This window comes from Giraffa tippelskirchi, chromosome 2, assembly GCF_054371585.1.
Source record: "Giraffa tippelskirchi isolate mGirTip1 chromosome 2, T2T-mGirTip1v1.2.pri, whole genome shotgun sequence".
In the NCBI taxonomy this organism is placed as follows: Eukaryota; Metazoa; Chordata; class Mammalia; order Artiodactyla; family Giraffidae; genus Giraffa; species Giraffa tippelskirchi.
In genome coordinates this window covers 68,619,427-68,634,324 of record NC_137276.1, presented here as the reverse complement: position 1 = coordinate 68,634,324, position 14,898 = coordinate 68,619,427, and the positions used below count along the sequence as shown (strand labels likewise).

At 38.0% G+C, this 14,898-nt stretch overlaps 1 protein-coding gene and 2 long non-coding RNA genes across 7 annotated transcripts in view; all 3 read right to left on the bottom strand.

Annotated features, from left to right (window-relative positions):
* CTNNA3 (catenin alpha 3) overlaps positions 1 to 14,898 on the bottom strand; it is a 1,864,976-nt gene that overhangs the window by 1,590,883 nt on the left and 259,195 nt on the right. The gene's annotated exons all lie outside the window — the stretch shown is intronic.
* The window catches only part of LOC145537926 (uncharacterized), a 129,988-nt gene that overhangs the window by 106,198 nt on the left and 8,892 nt on the right, over positions 1 to 14,898 (bottom strand). The window lies entirely within an intron of this gene.
* LOC145537933 (uncharacterized) lies at positions 8,498 to 14,528 on the bottom strand. The gene is made up of 2 exons (XR_014076514.1): positions 13,757 to 14,528; positions 8,498 to 11,808 (listed from the first exon to the last, which is right to left on the bottom strand). It is a non-coding gene; the product is annotated as an uncharacterized LOC145537933 (long non-coding RNA).

Sequence of the window (14,898 nt, the reverse complement as noted above, 5' to 3'; positions counted from 1 at the left end):
AATATTATAGCATAACCAAATGTTTTCTCCTCTTACTGCTTAATTATAATTGTTCTGGAAAAGTTCTGTGTTGCCATTGCTTTTAAGATAATCAAATATGCAAAGTCAAAAACTAGGATATATTTTTCTCACTAGGAGGAATTTCAAATTTGGCAGTACAGTCACGTGTGAACAAAGCCAAAGAAGATGCCAAGAGTAAAATGTGAGTTTGTCTGTCTCTAAAGAGGGACAAAATTAGCTCAAGGGGAAAGGGAGGTAGAGAAATATCACATACTTAGAGATGTAAACCAGTGTTTGAAAATCTAAATATTGTCTATCGGTAGCCAGCATATACACATAAAATTGTTTCTGAAGTATCACAAATAGTTTCTTGTCTTCCCAGATTTCTGTCACTTTCCTACTGTTTTTCTTAGACTAACTGAAAGATCTGACTTTAATCTACACGTGCTTCAAATTGTCTTAGCCATATTATAGTGAAAATCCAAAACAAAAATGTAATAATGAGTGGGTGCTTCCTAATTTAAATGAGGGAGCAGATCAGAAAACAAAAGACATACTAAACAAAAAGAAAAATGTTGAACTGAAGTAAAATCTCATAATAAGATTTCACATTTAAAAATTTCAGAGGGAAAGCTACCTTAATCGTTAAAAGTCTACAATTTGATCATGCTTAAGTTTTTAACCATACATTTCTATTTTGGTAAACCAAGCATTGCAGAATCTCCCATCTCTTCCCATGCCCAACAACCATAATGTATATGCAATACCATGATATCAGTCCTGTTCAAGTTTAGATGGTCTTAGACCTTCACAATTTTCTCTACTTTTAGACTTTGTTTTCTCTTAGACTTTCATACCATTTAAATATTGCTTTTTAAAATTCCTTTATTGTTTATTCCCTGTACATCATTTCATATAGTCTTTACAACTAAAATAGTCATCTGATTCCCATTTATTGAACATTCTAAATAAACTTTTTACTTAACATTTTATAGAAATATCTTTAAAAACATGAGCCCTATGGATGCTTCTCTGGGTTGTACCATGCCTGACTCTGTGACATTAAGCTTCTTAAACTTTTTGGGCCATGATTTGTTCTAAAACTGCATAATACTTATATCTGCCTCATTAAAATATTTTGAAAATCAAATGAGTTAATATACGTAGAACTCATGTTAGTACATGCAAAAAATACATGTAAAACTGACAGAAATTATGAACTCGGTAAATTTTATAGCTATAAAAGCCCACCTTTCTTAACATAGTAGGAAATATAATTTTTTAATTAAAAAATTGTTTTAAAAGTGTACCACCATCACATATATATGACAATATATATTGAGCCAAAGAGAATTAAAAAATAAGTCTAAGAGAAACTGAACAATTTTTACATGGCTCATTCTGTCCAACCAAACTCAGATTTGTGGCTCAGGTGCAACTCAGGCCCACTTGCTTTCCATTTCTACTGTTTAGAAGCAGATAGTACAGAGGCTACAGCTTGGAATAAGCTGAATTTATTCCTGGGTCCCTGAATCACCAGGAGAGGAAAGTTGTCTAGCAAGTAGGAACATACACTGGACTGTTCAATAAGCCAGGAAACATCTGTTGTGAGCCCCCTGCTGAAATCAGAGAGATTCTTTTTCACAAAAGTAATTGATAGCTTAATTAAAACAACCCATTTTTCTTATTTCTTTTCATTTGCTATGATGAAAACTTGTGTTGGTATTGTTGTTCAGTCACTCAAACGTGTCTGACTCTTTGTAACCCTATGGACTGCAGCATGCCAGGCTTCTCTGTCCTTTACCATCTCCCAGAGGTTGCTCAAACTCATGTCCAGTGAACCACCAGTGAAGCCATCCAATCATCTCATCCTCTGTCCTCCCTTTCTCCTCCAGCCTTCAAGCTTTCCCAGCATCAGGGTCTTTTCTAATGAGGCAGTTCTTCACAGCAGGTGGCCAAAATATTGTAGCTTCAGTTTCAGCATCACTCCTTCCAATGAAGATTTCCTTTAGGGTGGACTGGTTTGATCTCCTTGCAATCCAAGGGACTCTCAAGAGTCTTCTCCAACACCACAGTTTCAAAGCATCAATTCTTCGCCACTCAGCTTTCTTTATGGTCCAACACTCACATCCATACATGACTACTGGAAAAATCATAGCTTTGACTATATGGACCTTTGTCAGCAAAGCAATGTCTTTGCTTTTGAATACACTGTCTAGGTTTGTCATAGATTTTCTTCCAAGGAGCAAGTATCTCTTAATTTCATGGCTGCAGTCACCATCTGCACTGATTTTGGAGCCCAAGAAAAGAAAGACTGTGACTGTTTCCATAGTTTCCCCATCTATTTGCCATGAAGTGATGGGACAGAAGCCATGATCTTCATTTTTTGAATGCTGAATTTTAAGCCAGCTTTTTCACTCTCCTCTTTCACCTTCATCAAGAGGCTCTTGAGTTCCTTTCACTTTTTGCCATAAGGGTGGTGTCATCTGCATATCTGAGGTTACTGATATTTCTCCCAGCAATCTTGATTCCAGCTTGCGCTTCATTCAGTCCAGCATTTTGCATGATGTACTCTGCATATAAGTTAAATAAGCAGGGTGACAGTATGCAGCCTTGATGTACTCCTTTCCTAATTTGGAACCAGTCCGTAGTTCCATGTTTCGTTTTAACTGTTGCTTCTTGACCTACATAGAGGTTTTGCAGGAGGCAGGTAAAATGGTCTGGTATTCTCATCTCATTAAGAATTTTCCACAGTTTGTTGTGATCCACACAGTCTAAGGCTTTAGCATAGTCAATGAAGCAAAGATAGATGCTTTTCTGGAATTCTCTTGCTTTTTTTTGGATCCAACAAATGTTGGCAATTTGATCTCTGGTTCCTCTGCCTTTTCTACAACCAGCTTGAACATCTGGAAGTTCTCAGTTCACATACTGTTGAAGCCTGTACATGTACTGTTAAAGTCTGTGCTGGTATAAGGAAGTTTAACCACACTATTCTGAGGCTGATGTTTGTATTTTCCATCTACTGTCAGAAGTAACTGAGAAAAAAAGGAGGGTTGGAAAACTGTACCTGGGACTAGTACTAATTTTCTGAACATTTCATGAGCTGAAAATTCTTACTAAGAAATCTTTTCTGGTCACTTAACTTAAACCTTTAAAAAGAACTGCATTAAAAAGTTATGAGAATAAAAGTTATTAAAAGAAGATGTATGGTGCTATTCATTATAACCTAAAACCATTCAGATTTCCTGATTTTTTATCCTTACTTTTAAGCCTCTTTCTACATCCTAACATCCCTCAAATATATGTGAAATAAAGAAATTCAAGGATTTCTCATGAAGGACATTTTAGTCCCCCTAAAGTTCCAATCAATTTAATCCTTTATGAAGCTCCTGCATTCATTCTCCAAGAAACATACATATGTTTGAGAACCTTTTTAAAATTCAATTGTTCAAAGTCACTCCAGTCTCTCAGGTAAATATATAGTTTTGTTGATATTTTTGAAGGCACAAGGCACAGTACGTACCTGACTCGTCACTTGGAGTTTGTCTAGGTACATATACTGCTTTAAATAAATGATGTTATCATACCCAGCATACTAGAACTGTATTATCTAGCAAGCTTGCTATACACACACACACACACAGCAATGAGACTATAGCTGTTACCTAATTGACCTCATCATCTGGTCCTTCCTGGATATAACAGAAGTACCATTCAATAGGTTGGTAATAGACCAAACCAAATATCTGTTACTTTAAAGAAGGATTTCTCAACTCCAGCACTATTGACATTTTGGGCCAGATAATTCTGTGTTGGGGTGGGCGGGGGGGATGGTATCTTTACATTGCATAAGGTTTTCAGCATCCTCTAGCCACTGGATGCAAGTCACACTCCTCCCCCTCCTCCCACCACAGTGAAACAACCAAAAATGTGTCTAAACATTACTAAATGTCCACTGGAGGGCAAAAGCTGCTCCCTGGTTGAAAGCCACTGCATAAGCAAAAAGTTTTTATTCCTCTTGGAATTTTATAGAACATAATAAGAGTGTACTAAGCTCACAGAGCAAGCATCCTTTATGAAGCTAACTAAATCTGCATTTCAATGGCTTAAACTTCTGCTGGAGCAATGGTGCTAAACAGTAGTCTATAGCTTTAATGCTATGGTTTTAGCAATTCCTTCCCAACCACAAATTCCCCATTTGAAAATTCCATTACATGATATTTTAATTCTATTTAACTCTTCAGCAACTGGAAAAAAAAATTGGATTCCCCTAACCAGAGTAGCAAATTTATCTTGTTGAGAATAATAAGAAAAAGAGGGAATTGGAGTTTAAAACAAGGAGAGGCTAAGGAAAAGGAAAAACTTGGCTGATTCCCTTCACTGTTCACCTAAAACTATCACAATATTTTTAACTGGCTATCCTCCAATAGAAAATAAAAAGTTTAAATTGAAAAAAGGAAAAGGAAAAACAAATAGATTTTGCAGCCATGATTTCATCTTCCTGTAGGAAGATGAAGCAATGTAAATCTTGGCCTTAATTATGTTCGCTTTTGTCTCTGTCAGGAGGAAGATAATATTATTTAGTCAAAATATTTGTTGTGTGCTGATTAAGGGCTAGGCACTATTCTAGGGTCTTTCTACAAAGAGAATGAGATTGTTTGCTACAAGTATAAAATTGACAGTCAATGGTCAGATACAGGGGCCAACGATGGAAACCACTGTTCTTTTCTTTCTGGCAAACTCTTTGTCAAGATAAAGTAGCAAATCTGTGTCCCTCTTGAGTCAAATTCCACCACAAAAACTCTATCCTTATAATTAGAATATCTTTCCAAAATCACCATTTAATGATTCAATGATTGGTTGTTTACTAATTGTTAGGTACCTTGGCAGATGTGTGAAAGGTTACACTGCATGGATTTGTTAGGGAACGGTTGACTGAAACCGCCTGCCTTGGCCAGGCCGGATTGCTTGAGTTGTCTCACAATAGGAGGTCCCAACAAGGAACATGCTGCTGCTGCCACCGAAAACTAACCAGGAGAATTTGGGAGAAGACAACCAACCTCCCATTGTCCTTCTTGCTGGAATCCTTCTTGGGTGAGAGATGCACATGCTCCCAGGAAGGACTATGAATCAGACTATGGGCCAAGTAAGATGATTGGCCAGAGACAACCCAGAAATTAACCCCATTACCATAAAACCTGAGATCACAAGCCACGTGGCAGAGCAGTTCTCCTGAGTTCCCTTACCCTGATGCTCTCCGCCCTGGTGCCCTTTCTCAATAAAGTCTCTTGCTTTATGTGTCTCCACAAACAACTCATTTCTAAGTGTTAGACAAGAGCCCACTCTCGGGCTCTGGAAGGGGTCCCCCTTCCTGCAACAGCTTCACTCATCAGGGAACTCACATACTTTTGAGGGAGGTTTGATTTACAGCCTACATTCCAGTCATACTAAACTACTTATAGCTCCTTGACCTGCCCTTCTATTTCATATCTCTGTGCTTTTGCACATAGATAAATCAGTTTATGACAGAATTATGTTTTCCCCCTTCTCTGCCTGCTCTATCCACCCTTCAAAATGTGACTTAAGAGCTGACCTCTGTAAAATCCTTCAGGACCCTTTCCAAAAATGGGATTAATCAGATCTCCCTTTGTTCCACTTTCATACATGTATATGTGTTTGCTCAGTTATCACAATATATTACAGTCACTTGCTGTATGCTTCTCTCTCCTCCAAAACTATGAGTTCCTTGAAGACTAGACACTATTTTTCAATGTTGCTTCTCCATAATATAGTTAAAGCTAAAAAATGTTGGCTGAATGACAACCTGAATAAATAAAATTGTAGTAAAGATTGTTATAATATGACAAAATGCTTAACTAATATAATCTGGATAAGTCTAAATCTATAAGCCACCTGAAACCACCCTTTCCTCCAATGTTCTTGAAAAAAAAAGGGACTCAAGCCCTTATCTCACATGCTTTTGAAACTTTCAAGGATTTCCAGGAACTTTTATACTCACTGGACACTTCTGAGGGAATTCTTGATCCTTCTCACTGCTTCACCTTCTACAGATGCTTTGTTTTTCATACATGCTTACCCTATGTGTAAGCACCATCCCTTCTCCACTATCCTTTAAACCTCACTAACAAAAATCTATAAGAAGCTTTTACTGAATACTGGTGATAATAGACACAGATATAGCATAACACAGAACATGAAACTACCTAATATTTAAAATTAAATATTCATGTTCTACCTATTTTATCATGCAAGTCAATTAGGTGTTTCTCACTTCACTTCCATCCAAAACTAGGGTATGGGTGTACCTTTGCATAACATAAGAGACTCATCAAATTATACTGCTAATTTAAAAAATGTATCCCTCTCTTACGGAATGAATTGTGCCCCACCCCCTGCTAAAATCACATACTGAAGCACTCACTTAGTGATAGGACCTTACAGAGGTCATTAAGGTTAAATGAGGCCATAAGGGTGGGATGCTAAACTTGTAGGACTAGTGTCCTTATAAGAGGATGAGACATCATAGCATGTCTCTCTTTTCCCCTCCTCTTCTCTTCCTCTGTCTCTTTCCTTCCCTTCCCCTTCCCTTTCCTTCCCTCCCGCCCACTCTCTTGCTCTCTCTCTTTCAGCATGAACAGAGAAATGGCCATGTGAGGACACACTGACAAGGCACCCTCACAACCTGAGGAGAATGTCCTTACCAGAAACAAACCCTACAGGTCAAGATATCTTGTTATGGAAGCCCTAGGTGTCTCAGACACCTTCCCTCCCACCTAACAATGAAAGAAAAGAGAGAGGAGATAAAGAAAGAGATCACTGAAATTATAAATTTTGGTTTAACATAGCAGAGATCAAATTCCTATCTACGAGTAGAACTATATAGGGATTTATGGCAAGCTTACAGGCTTCAAGGCCAATATATAAAAATCAATTGTATTTCTATATATTAGCAATCGACAATGAGAAACTGAATTTTGTACAGACAGAATAATTTACAATAGCACCAAAAGAATGAAGTACTTATGTAAATCCAAAAAAATATAAATAAAATCTGTATACTAAACTCTACAATGCACTAAGAAAAGTCAAAGAAGACCTAAATAAATGCAGATATACTGTGCTAATAGATTAGAAGACTAAATATTGTTAAAATGTCAACTCTCCCTAAAAGGAACTATAGATGAACACAATCCCAATTAAAATTCCATCATAATAGTTTATAGAAATCCACAAGATGACTGCAAATTTTAAATGGAAAGGCCAAATAAACTTTGAAAAAGACTTACTCATTAGCCACAGTAATCAAGACAATACGGTATTGGCTTCAGAGCAGAAATTCAGATCAATGGAACAGAAGAGAGAATCTATAAAAAGTCTTAAACATGTATGACAGATTAGTTTTTTATTGACATATAGTTAATTTACAATGCTGTATTTGTTCCAGGTGTATGGAAAATGAGTCATATATACATATGAATTTTTCAGATGCATTTCCATTATTGTAGCTTATTGTGAGATATTGAATATAGTTCCCTGTGCTATACAATATATTGCTGTTTATAGTAATGTGTGTTTGTTAATCTCAATCTTCTAATTTGTCCCCCCTCCTCCCCCAGAATCCCCTTTGGTAACCATAAATTTGTTTTTTATGTCTGTGAGTTTGTTTCTGTTTTACAAATAAGTTCATTTGCATAATTTTTTTTAGATTACACATATAAATGAATATCATATTTATGTTTCTCCAGCTTCACTTAATGAAAGAATTTGCCACAAATGACATTATTTTATTCTTTCTATGGTTGAGTAATATTCCATTGTGTGTGTGTGTATATATAATAATAAATATATGCCAAATCTTCTCTATCCATTCATCTGTTGATGGACATTAGGTTGCTTCCATGCTCTGGCTATATAAGTGATTGTTTTAAGTTGCTGATTTCTTAATTTCAAATGTATTTTAAATACCTTGCAATTGTGCCCTCATCCCTTCATGATTACTGTTTTTTATATCATATTTTATATCTAATTGTTTTGCATATTCTTTAACTGCTTATTGTGGATACAGATAATTTTACTATTTTTGTCTTTTAAACTCCCTACTAGTTTGTCTGGGGATGAGTGCTTTACTGTATGTTTGCCTTTACCAGTGAGCTCTGCATTTTGTAACTGTCCTATTTCTAGTTGTGGCCTTTTCTTTTCCCCCAGAGAGGTTTCTTTAGCATTTGTTGTAAACCTGGTTTAGTGGTACTGAATTCTTTTAGCTTTTGCTTGTCTGTGAAGCTTTGATTTCTTCATCAAATATGAACAAGAGCCATGCTGCATAGAGTATTCTTGGTTATAGACTTTTCCCTTTCATCACTTTAAATATATCATGCCACTGCCTTCTGGCCTGCGAAGTTTCTGCTGAAAAAGCAGTTGATAGCCTCATGGGAGCTCCCTTGTATGATATTTGTTCTTTTAATATTCTCTCTTGATCTTTATTTTTTGTCTTTTTGATTACCATATATCTTGGTTGTTCCTCTTTGGGTTAATTTTGTATGGAACTCTGAGCTTCTTGGACTTGAGTGACTGTTTTCTTTCTCAAGTTAGAGAATTTCTCAGCTATTATCTTTTCAAATACTTTCTCAGGCCCTTTCTCTCTCCCTTCTGGAACCCCTATAATATGAATACTAGTGTGCTTGTCCCATAGTATTGTCCCATAGGTCCCTTAAACCATCCTCATCTTTTTTCATTCTTTTTTTTGTTCTGTAATAGTGATTTCCACCACTCTGACTTCCGGTTCACTTCCAGTTCTGTCTCTATTATTGATTCCTTCTAGTGTATTTTTCATTTCAGTTATTGTATTCTTCAACTCCATTTAATTGCTCTTTAAATTTTCCAACTCTATGCTAAAAACTTAAAACTTCTCACTCTGTGCAGCCATTCTTTTCCTGAGTTTTTGGATCATCTTTACAATCATTACTTTGAACTCTTTCTCAGCTAGATTTTCTATTTCCATGTCACTTAGCTCTTCTTCTGGGATTTTATCTTGTTCCTTCACTTGGAATATATTCCTCTGCTGGTTCATCATGTCTAAATTGCTATTTGTATTTTTATGTATGTGGTGGTTAGTTATGTGTCTTGACCTTAGAGAACTGACCTCTGTAGGAGACATCCTATGCTTCCTAGCAATGCAGTTTCCCATCATCACCCAAGGGCCAGAGGAGAGCTGGTTCCTATGGTAGAATCTGGCTTGTATTTGCCAGCTGGTTCCACAGGCTGCAAGACTGTAGTTTATTGCTTCTGGTGTCTGCTCCCTGGTGAGTGAGGCTGGTCTAGGGGCTTGTTCAGGCTTACTGGTAGGAGGAGCCAGTGCTTGCTCACTGGTGGGTGGAGCTGGGTCTTGGCTGTCTGATAGGCACGGCCATGTCTAGGGCCTGTCTAGATGTGGCTGTGGGCACAAGAGATCTTTAGGCAACCTGTCTGCTAATACTTGGGATTTGTCCCTGCCCAGTTATTTGTTTAGCCTGACACATCGCAGTGCTGGAGTTTACATGTTGTTGTGGGTGGTCAGGTCTTGGGGCTAATGACCCAAGATATCAGCCATCATGAGAGTTCACACAGATGAATTCTCCCTGACATGTCTGCCACCAGTGTCTATGTCCCCAGGGTGAGCCACTCCCCACCTCCAGAGGAGACCCTCTAAGATCAACAGTTAGGTCTGGCCCAGGCTCCTATATTATTGCTTTTGACCTTAGTCCTCATGCACATGAGATCTTGCATGCATCCTTAAAGACTGATGTCTCTATTTCTCCCAGTCCTGTGGGGCTCCTGCAATCAAGCCCCACTAGACTTCAAAGTCAAGTATTCTGGGCGGCAGCTCCTCTTTTTGATGCCAGACTACCCAGGCTGGGGAGCCTAATGTGGGACTCAGAATTCTCGCTCCTGTGGGAGAATCTCTGCAACATTCTGGGGGTATGGGATTTGATTACATCACAAGTTCATCTCCCCTACCTCCTCTCATTGTGGTTCCTTCTTTAGGTCTATAGTTGTAGAAGATACATTACGGTAGGTTTCAGTCTTTTTCATCAATGGTTATTCGGCAGTTAGATATGATTTTGGTATGCTCATGAGAGGAGGTGAGTTCAGGGCCTTTTTACTCTGCCATCTTGGCTGCTCTCAACAGATTAATTCTTTTCAAAGGCACAAAGGTAATTCAGTGAAGAAAACAAAGTCTTTTCAAGAGGTGCTAGAACTACACATTATCTATAAAAAAATAATGAACTTCAACATACATCATATACAAAAGTAATTTGAAATGGGTCATAAATCTAAAGTCTTAGTACAGTTAAAATTCAAACAATGCAAATAAGAGTAATTAGGTAAAACTTTTAAAAGAAAACATAAGAGAAAATCTCAGTGACCTTCGATTACGCAGTGACTTCTTCAATATGACACAAAAGTACAATCCATGAAAGAAAATTTAATAAATTGGACTTTATCAAAATGAGAACTTCTAGTCTCCAGAAGACATATTAAGACAGTAAAAAGACATGCATAAAAAATATTTGCAAAGCACATATCTGATGAAGGATTTATATCTAGAATATATAACAAATTCTCAAATAATAAGAAAGCAAACAACCTCCCTGTTATGGGCTCAACTGTGTTTCCTCAAAATTCATCTGCTAAAGCTCTAACCTCCAGTACCTCAAATTGTGGCTATTATTTAGAGATAGAGCCTCTAAAAGGGTGATGAAGGTAAAATGAGACCATTAAAGTGGACCCTATTTCAATCTGAGCAGTGTCCTTGTAAGAAAGGAAAATTTGGACATCAAGGGTAACTAGGAGTATGCACACACAGAACAGACTGAAAGACCATATGAAGACACAAAAAGGAAGCAGTCAACTGTAACCCAGAAAGAGAAGCCTCAGAAGAAATCAAACCTGCTGACTCCTTGATATTGTACTCCTAGCTTCCAGAACGGTGATATAATAAATTTCTGATGTTTAAACCACCCAGTTTGGGGATATTTTGCTGTGGCAACCTAGTAATTTAGTACATTCCATGAAAAAAAAAGTAAGAGATTTTAAGTCACTTCACCAATAAAAGATATGTGGATGGCAAAGAAGTACATGAAAAGATGTCAATATAATTAGCCGTTCACTTCAGTCGCTCAGTCATGTCCAACTCTTTGCGACCCTATGAATCGCAGCACGCCAGGCCTCCCTGTCCATCACCAACTCCCAGAGTTTGCCCAAACCCATGTCCATCGAGTAGGTGATGCCATCCAACCATCTCATCCTCAGTCATCCCCTTCTCCTCCTGCCCCTAATCCTTCCCAGCATTAGGGTCTTTTCCAATGAGTCAACTCTTCGCATCAGGTGGCCAAAGTATTGGAGTTTCAGCTTCAACATCAGTCCTTCCAATGAACACCCAGGATTGATCTCCTTTAGGATGGACTGGTTGGATCTCCTTGCAGTCCAAGGGACTCTCAAGACTCTTCTCCAACACCACAGTTCAAAAGCATCAATTCTGCAGCGCTCAGCTTTCTTCACCATCCAACTCTCACATCCATACACGACCACTGGAAAAACCATAGCCTTGACTAGATGGACCTTTGTTGGCAAAGTAATGTCTCTGCTTTTTTTTTTTTTTTTTTTTATAAATTTATTTATTTTAGTTGGGGGCTAATTACTTTACAATATTGTAATAGTTTTTGCCATACATTGACAAGAATCAGCCATGGGTTTACATGTGTTCCCCTTCCCGAACCCCCCTCCCACCTCCCTCCCCCTCTCATCCTTCTGGATCATCCCATTGCCCCGGCCCTGAGCCCTTGTTACATGCATCGAACATGGAATGGTGCTCTGTTTCACATATGACAATACACATGTCTCAATGCCATTCTCCCAGAACGTCCCACCCTCACCTTCTCCCTCAGAGTCCATAAAATTGTTCCATGCATCTGTGTCTCTTATTCTGTCTCGCATATAGGGTTATCATTACCATCTTTCAGATTCCATATATATGCATTAGTATACTGTATTGTTGTTTTTCTTTCTGGCTTACTTCACTCTGTATAATGGGCTCCAGTTTCATCCATCTCAGTAGAACCGGTTCAAATGTATTTTTTTTAATGGCTGAGTAATATTCCATTGTGTATATGTACCACAGCTTCCTTATCCATTCATCTGCTGATGGACATCTAGGTTGCTTCCATGTCCTGGCTATTGTAAACAGTGCTGCGATGAACATTGGGGTACACGCGTCTCTTTCAATTCTGGTTTCCTCGGTGTATATGCCCAGCAGTGGGATTGCTGGGTCATATGGCAGTTCTATTCCCAGTTTTTTAAGGAATCTCCACACTCTTCTCCATAGTGGCTGTACTAGTTTGCATTCCCACCAACAGTGTAAGAGGGTTCCCTTTTCTCCACACCCTCTCCAGCATTTATTGCTTGTAGACTTTTGGATAGCAGCCATTCTGACTGGTGTGAAATGATACCTCATTGTGGTTTTGATTTGCATTTCTCTAATAATGAGTGATGTTGAGCATCTTTTCATGTGTTTGTTAGCCATCTGTATGTCTTCTTTGGAGAAATGTCTGTTTAGTTCTTTGGCCCATTTTTTCATTGGGTCGTTTATTTTTCGGGAATTCAGCTGCAGAAGTTGCTTGTATATTTTTGAGATTAATTGTTTGTCTGTTGCTTCATTTGCTATTATTTTCTCCCATTCTGAAGGCTGTCTTTTCACCTTGTTTATAGTTTCCTTTGTTGTGCAAAAGCTTTTAATTTTAATTAGGTCCCATTTGTTTATTTTTGCTTTTATTTCCAATATTCTGGGAGGTGGGTCATGGAGGATCCTGCTGTGATTTATGTCGGAGAGTGTTTTGCCTATGTTTTCCTCTAGGAGTTTTATTGTTTCTGGTCTTACGTTTAGATCTTTAATCCATTTTGAGTTTATTTTTGTGTACGGTGTTAGGAAGTGTTCTAGTTTCATTCTTTTACAAGTGGTTGACCAGTTTTCCCAGCACCACTTGTTAAAGAGATTGTCTTTTCTCCATTGTATATTCTTGCCTCCTTTGTCGAAGATAAGGTGTCCATATGTGCGTGGGTTTATCTCTGGGCTTTCTATTTTGTTCCATTGATCTATATTTCTATCTTTGTGCCAGTACCATACTGTCTTGATGACTGTGGCTTTGTAGTAGAGCCTGAAGTCAGGCAGGTTGATTCCTCCAGTTCCATTCTTCTTCCTCAAGATTGCTTTGGCTATTCGAGGTTTCTTATATTTCCATACAAATTGTGAGATGATTTGTTCTAGTTCTGTGAAAAATACCATTGGTAGCTTGATAGGGATTGCATTGAATCTGTAGATTGCTTTGGGTAGAATACTCATTTTCACTATATTAATTCTTCCAATCCATGAACACGGTATATTTCTCCATCTGTTTGTGTCCTCTTTGATTTCTTTCATCAGTGTTTTATAGTTTTCTATATATAAGTCTTTTGTTTCTTTAGGTAGATATATTCCTAAGTATTTTATTCTTTTTGATGCAATGGTGAATGGTATTGTTTCCTTAATTTCTCTTTCTGTTTTCTCATTATTGGAGTATAGGAATGCAAGGGATTTCTGTGTGTTAATTTTATATCCTGCAACTTTACTATATTCATTGATCAACTCTAGTAATTTTCTAGTAGAGTCTTTAGGGTTTTCTATGTAGAGGATCATGTCATCTGCAAACAGTGAGAGTTTTACTTCTTCTTTTCCTATCTGTATTCCTTTTATTTCTTTTTCATATCTGAGGTTACTGAAATTTCTCTTGGCAATTCTTTTTTTTTTTTTTAATAAATTTATTCATTTTAGTTGGGGGCTAATTACCTTACAATATTGTAGTGGGTTTTGCCATACATTGACATGAATCAGCCATGGGTTTACATGTGTTCCCCATCCTGAACCCCCCTCCCACCTCCCTCCCCATCCCATCCCTCTGGGTCATCCCATTGCCCCAGCCCTGAGCATTTGTCTCATGCATCGAACCTGGAATGGTGTTCTGTTTCACATATGATAACATACATGTTTCAGTGCTATTCTCTCAAGAACGTCCCACCCTCACGTTCTCCCTCAGAGTCCATAAGACTGTTCTATGCATCTGTGTCTCTTATTCTGTCTCGCATATAGGGTTATCGTTAGCATCTTTCAAATTCCATATATATGCATTAGTATACTGGTCTCCCAGCAATCTTGATTCCAGCTTGTGTTTCTTCCAGCCCAGTGTTTCTCATGATGTACTCTGCATAGAAGTTAAATAAGCAGGGTGACAATATACAGCCTTGACGTAATCCTTTTCCTATTTGAAACCAGTCTGTTGTTCCATGTCCAGTTCTAACTGTTGCTTCCTGACCTGCATACAGGTTTCTCAAGAGACAGGTTGGATGGTCTGGTATTCCCATCTCTTTCAGAATTTTCCAGTTTATTGTGATCCACACAGTCAAAGGCTTTGGCAAAGTCAATAAAGCAGAAATAGATGTTTTTCTGGAACTCTCTTGTTTTTTCGATGATCCAACAGATGTTGGCAATTTTATCTCTGGTTCCTCTGCCTTTTCTAAAACCAGCTTGAACATCTGGAAGTTCACGGTTCTCATATTGCTGAAGCCTGGCTTGGAGAATTTTGAGAATTACTTTACTAGCATGTGAGATGAGTGCAACTGTGCAGTAGTTTGAGCATTCTTTGGCATTGCCTTTCTTTGGGATTGGAATGAAAACTGACCTTTTCCAGTCCTGTGGCCACTGCTGAGTCCTCCAGATTTGCTGGCATATTGAGTGCAGCACTTTCACAGCATCATCTTTGAGGTTTTGAAATAGCTCAACTGGAATTCCATCACCTCCACTAGCCTTGT